This window comes from Mytilus californianus, unplaced genomic scaffold, assembly GCF_021869535.1.
Source record: "Mytilus californianus isolate M0D057914Y unplaced genomic scaffold, xbMytCali1.0.p SCAF_13, whole genome shotgun sequence".
Lineage (NCBI taxonomy): Eukaryota > Metazoa > Mollusca > Bivalvia > Mytilida > Mytilidae > Mytilus > Mytilus californianus.
In genome coordinates, this window is record NW_026262615.1 from 4,138,944 (window position 1) to 4,145,125 (window position 6,182).

Below are 6,182 nucleotides of genomic sequence, written 5' to 3' on the forward strand. Positions count from 1 at the left end.
GACAAACGTTTTGCCGTAGGGACTTTTTTATGAATTAAAATTGGGGTGTGGTAGGGTCACGCTACAATAACTTTGGACCTCAATTATAAAAGTTCCGTAACTTTACCCACCTGGGTCTTTGGGTCCAGACAACCTTAGGCAATTGCCTATCATTTGTACCTAGTGTGGACAAAAGTTTTGCCGTAGGGACGTTTTTATGAATTAAAATTGGGTGGTGGATGGGTCACCCTACCCCAACTTTGGACCTCAATTAGAAAAGTTCCGTAACTTTACCCACCTGGGTCTTTGGGTCCAGGCAACCTTAGGCAATTGCCTATCATTTGTACCTAGTGTTAACAAAAGTTTTGCCGTAGTGACTTTTTTTATGAATTGAAGTAGGGGGGGGGAAGAGTCACCCTACTCCAACTTTGGACCTCAATTAAAAAAGTTCTCTAACTTTACCCACCTGGGTCTTTGGGTCCAGACAACCTTAGGCAATTGCCTATCATTTGTACCTAGTGTGGACAAAAGCTTTGCCGTAGGGACTTTTTCATAAATTAAAATTGGGTGGTGGTAGGATCACCCTATCCCAACTTTGGACCTCAATTAAAAAAGTTCCGTAACTTTACCCACCTGGGTTTTTGGGTCCAGGCAACCTTAGGCAATTGCCTATCATTTGTACCTAGTATGGACAAAAGCTTTGCCGTTGGAACATTTTTATGAATTAAAGAAGGGAGAGGGTTGGGTCACAATAGTTCCGTAACTTTACCCACCTGGGTCTTTAAGTTCAGGCAACCTTAGGCAATTGCCTATCATTTGTACCTAGCGTGGACAAAAACTTTGCCGTAGGAAATCTTTTATGAATTAAAGTTTGGTGGTGGTAGGGTCACCCTACCCCAACTTTGGACCTTAATTAAAAAAGTTCCGTAACTTTACCCACCTGGGTCTTTAAGTCCAGGCAACCTTAGGCAATTGCATTGCCTATAATTTCTACCTAGTGTGGACAAAAGCTTTGCCGTAGGGACTTTTTTATGAATTAAAGAAGGGAGGGGGTTGGGTCACCCTACCCCAACTTTGGACCTCAATTACAAAAGTTCCGTAACTTTACCAACCTGGGTATTTGGGTCCAGGCAACCTTAGGCAATTGCCTATCATTTGTACCTAGTATGGACAAAAGCTTTGCCGTAGGAACATTTTTATGAATTAAAGAAGGGAGGGGGTTGGGTCACAATAGTTCCGTAACTTTACCGACCTGGGTCTTTAAGTTCAGGCAACCTTAGGCAATTGCCTATCATTTGTATTTAGCGTGGACACAAGCTTTGCCGTAGGAAATCTTTTATGAATTAAAGAAGGGAGGGGGTTAGGTCACCATATCCCAACTTTGGACCTCAATTTTAAAAGTTCCGTAACTTTACCCACCTGGGTCTTTGGGTCCAGGCAACCTTAGGCAATTGCCTATTATTTATACCTAGTGTGGACAAAAGCTTTGCCGTAGGGACTTTTTTATGAATTAAAGAAGGGAGGGGGTTGGGTCACCCTACCTTAACTTTGGACCTCAATTACAATAGTTCCGTAACTTTACCCACCTGGGTCTTTAAGTACAGGCAACCCTAGGCAATTGCCTATCATTTGTACCTAGCGTGGACAAAAGCTTTGCCGGAGGAAATTTTTTATGAATTAAAGAAGGGAGGGGGTTGGCTTACCATATCCCAACATTGGACCTCAATTATAAAAGTTCCGTAACTTTACCCACCTGGGTCTTTTGGTCCAGGCAACCTTAGGCAATTGCCTATCATTTATAGCTAGTGTGGACAAAAACTTTGCCGTAGGGACTTTTTAATGAATTAAAATTAGTAGGTGGTAGGGTCATCCTACCCCAACTTTGGACCTCAATTTAAAAAGTTCCGTAACTTTACCCACCTGGGTCTTTGGGTCAAGGCAACCTTAGGCAATTGCCTATCATTTGCACCTAGTGTGGACAAAAGCTTTGCCGAAGGGACTTTTTTATGCATTAAAATTGGGTGGTGGTAAGGTCACCCTACCCCAACTTTGGACCTCAATTTAAAAAGTTCCGTAACTTTACCCACCTGGGTCTTTGGGTCCAGGCAACCTTAGGCAATTGCCTATCATTTGTACCTAGTGTGGACAAAAGATTTGCCGTAGGAACTTTTTTATGAATTAAAATTGGGTTGGGGTAGGGTCACCCTACCCAAACTTTGGACCTCAATTAAAAAAGTTCCGTAACTTTAGTCACCTGGGTCTTTGGGTCCAGGCAAACTTAGGCAATTGTATATCATCTGTACCTAGTGTGGACAAAAGTTTTGCCGTAGGGACGTTTTTATGAATTTAAATTGGGGTGTGGTAGGGTCACGCTACCCCAACTTTGGACCTCAATTATAAAAGTTCCGTAACTTTACCCACCTGAGTCTTTGGGTCCAGGCAACCTTAGGCAATTGCCTATCATTTGTTCCTAGTTTGGACAAAAGTTTTGCCGTAGGGACTTTTTTATGAATCAAAATTGGGTGGGGGTGGGGTCACCCTACCCCAACTTTGGACCTCAATTAAAAACATTCCGTAACTTTACCCACCTGGATCTTTGAGTCCAGGCAACCTTAGGCAATTGCCTATCATTTGTACCTAGTGTGGACAAAAGCTTTGCCGTAGGGACTTTTTTATGAATTAAAATTAGGTGGGGGTAGGGTCACCCTACCCCAACTTTGGACCTCAATTAAAAACATTCCGTAACTTTACCCACCTGGGTCTTTGAGTCCAGGCAACCTTAGGCAATTGCCTATCATTTGTACCTAGTGTGGACAAAAGCTTTGCCGTAGGGACTTTTTTATGAATTAAAATTGGGTGGTGGTAGGGTCACCCTACCTCAACTTTGGACCAAAATCTTTATGTCAATTCGTTTCTCGTTCTATTTGGGTGCCACTCTTACACTTATCACTCTTCCTATCGAAATATAGTAAATACGTTACCAGAGTGACGACATACTTTTGAATAATTAGAAAAATGAACTAGTTCTTTGACAAAAGAAGAAAACTGCGTATAATGCTTTTATTTCTAAGGAAAATCTAACAAAAAATACTGGACGTTCCAAAATCAGTCGATTTATTTTTCTTTTCTTTTCAAACGCATATGTAAAGTAGAAGATTTATTTGTATCGTTACATGTACACTAGTTTAGTGTGATCTATTGTTATTAATTGTTTCATTATTATAAAAACAACAAACCCATCTCTAATCAGAGAGCACTAAAAAGAGAAAGGATTACCTAATAGGAATTTTAGATGTCCGGTTAAAAAAAAGTTGTATTAGATACACGAATAACTAATTAACTTTGTCTGTGTTAGAATGGAATTGCATTTCGTTCTCCTACTGGAAATTATTGTCATTAGAATTAAAAGGACGTTTTGTGTTATTGCAAGTCTTCGGTTTTTAGGCATGATCATGTTGGCGCGTTTTCTTATTGTTCGCTGGCTTATTGTTCGCTAGCTTGATGCATCTTATTGTTCGCTGGCTTAGTGTTCGCTAGCTTGAGTCTGGTCAGATAGACATAAAATAATTTTGTCGTTCAAAGTATGAGGGGATACATAAATACAGAGTCACGTAAAATGGATATAACAAAAAACAGACTTAACATTAAAAGCATTATTAATAAATAAAATAAAATAATTGTGTGGTACAAAGAATGACGATATACATAAGTACAGAGTCACGTCAAATGTATATCACAAAAAACAGACTCAACAGTAAAAGTAATATTAATAAATAAAATAAAATAATTGTGTGGTACAAAGTATGACGATATACATAAGTACAGAGTCACGTCAAATGGATATCTAAAAAAAACAGACTTAACAGTAAAAGTAATATTAATAAAGATAAATAAAAGAATACTATAACACGTTATTAAGATGATAAACAACGTCAGTACGCAAAATCTATACTTCAAGACCATCGTGTATTATTTGTGAAGTTGATACGGAATATTTATCAACAAGTTCTTGGTACCTTCCGATATTATACTATTTATTATGATTTTAACCTTATTTTACATGATTTCCAAACCACAGTAGATACAGGTGAGCGACATAGGCTCTTCAGAGCATCTAATCTATTTATGTTATCAACATTCAAGGATATACGTCCATAATCGCAGAAAATGGGCAATTGACTTGTTTTTATTTTTGTTACATAACGTTCAAAGTCTACATCAGTTGGTTTCATTCATTTGTCAAACATTTAATATCTAATGGTCCTGTTTGAATTTTTCGTTAAATCCTAGATATTTTTCCTACGTATATCGCAAGCGTTTGTTTGTTTGTTTTACAGAAATAAAGGAAGGACATCAAATTAAAACCATTATCATTGGCTTTTCAAAATGCTACCACGTGTTCCTGACAAATGTTTGTCAATGCTCTTAAACCATATCTGGAGTCAAATCAAAATATAAATTATTTTGGTCTTTGTTGGAGGCCGTACGACTGGTATTTGTTTAAATCTTCGTCTTTTAAACTTAAATGGAAAATTTTGTCATTGGCAATCATAACACATTCCCTTATTTATATAGTAACTAAAGATAAATGTATTCTGAAATGCAAATCGTTAGCTCTTGTGTTGAATTATTCATTATTAGAAATTGCTCACTTTTAACAGACTTATTCTTCATGTGTCAAAACCAACACGACAAATACTACTAATGTGTGTATTTATTAACACAAGTCAATATAAATAATCAGGATGGACGACGATCGATAACATATGTTAAAAAAATCTTGGAAGTTTTTCTAATACAGTGTCACTTGATGAGAATTACTGATTAAATTTTACAGTGTTTGCATTTTTTAAGCCCCCGCCGCAAGGCAAGGCAAAGGGGGCAATAAGTGTTACCATTGACCGCACGTCCCATTTCATTTGAAAACCAATCTTGAGCGGCGGGATCCAGACACATTCTTCTTTTATTTTTTGACAATATTTTGGTAATATTTTTTTTCTCTCTGAACTAAAAAGTTACAAACTAGAATATAATGGTACTCATCACCTATTTCATTTGAGTCACATACATTACATGTTCTTTCTTCTCTATGAATTGTATGCCAATTCAATTGCTCGATTCAATTGGCAAACGATGATAGCCACATCTGAATTTACATAACAAATACATTAGATATGAATGTAGTATCGATAGATAACGCTCAAAACAGAACGCAGTCTTAAATATTCTTTAACACAATTTTTTTATTTGAATTAAAAATGTCAAACGTCCATTCTTGCTTAAATTAGTTTTTAAGTCTAAGTTCTACACTGTTTTCTATCCAATCCGAGGAAAATAACACTGGGATCTCCTTACATTTGATACTGATTTATCGGTCAGATTCTATTGGACTGGATATCTAACTTTTAACATTACAAAATGGCGTTTCCCTGTACTTCCAATACAATCGGTGCATACTATTTTCTCACAAGTATTGACATAATGTGAATAAAGGCACCAATGCAAACCAGTAAAAGTCTATAATGTCCTATATTGTACTCGACTGTACTGATTTGTACTCGACCAGTATGAATTGGTCTGAATTTCACTCGATATTACTTGACCCCGACCTTAACCAGACACGACTGTACTAATTTGCACTTGATCCTTATCTTTGCCATTAAAAAAGGTCTGAACTATTACTCGACCAGTCTGAAACAGTCTTAAATTGTACTAGATCGTGTTTTTCTCTGACCGTTAATGACGTCTTTATTCTTAATCCATTGGATGTTGGATGTGTATACTGATTGATAAATCAGTTTTTAGATGCATGATTGTTTTTAGTGTTTGTTATTGGCTTTGAACTAGCTGTCAGTAACTGCAAGTACTCTCGGATCTGTACTTAGTATTTTTTTGTTGTGGGGATGTTTAAGTACCCTGCCACGTCCACTCTGTGTTTTTGATAGATGTATATCTGCTTCGTATCGATCTGATGAGTTAAGCTCTTTTCAAGTGATTTCTATAGTGTGCTCTAATGATGTACTGTTACATTACTGTCCAATGTTAGGGAGGGTTGGTGCGCCTTCAAACTAGTTTAAACCCCGCCACATTCTGTATGTTCCTGTCCCAAGTCAGGAGCCTGTAATTCAGTGGTTGTCGTTTGTTGCTGCATATCATACTAGTATTTATTTTTCGTTTATTATTTTGTATATAAATCAGGCCGT

At 37.2% G+C, this 6,182-nt stretch overlaps 1 long non-coding RNA gene across 1 annotated transcript; it reads right to left on the reverse strand.

The window, feature by feature from the left end:
- Positions 1-216: 216 nt before the first annotated feature.
- Positions 217-1,918, reverse strand: LOC127723779 (uncharacterized). The gene is made up of 3 exons (XR_007992246.1): positions 1,900-1,918; positions 581-612; positions 217-245 (listed from the first exon to the last, which is right to left on the reverse strand). It is a non-coding gene; the product is annotated as an uncharacterized LOC127723779 (long non-coding RNA).
- Between the last annotated feature and the right edge of the window lie 4,264 nt (positions 1,919-6,182).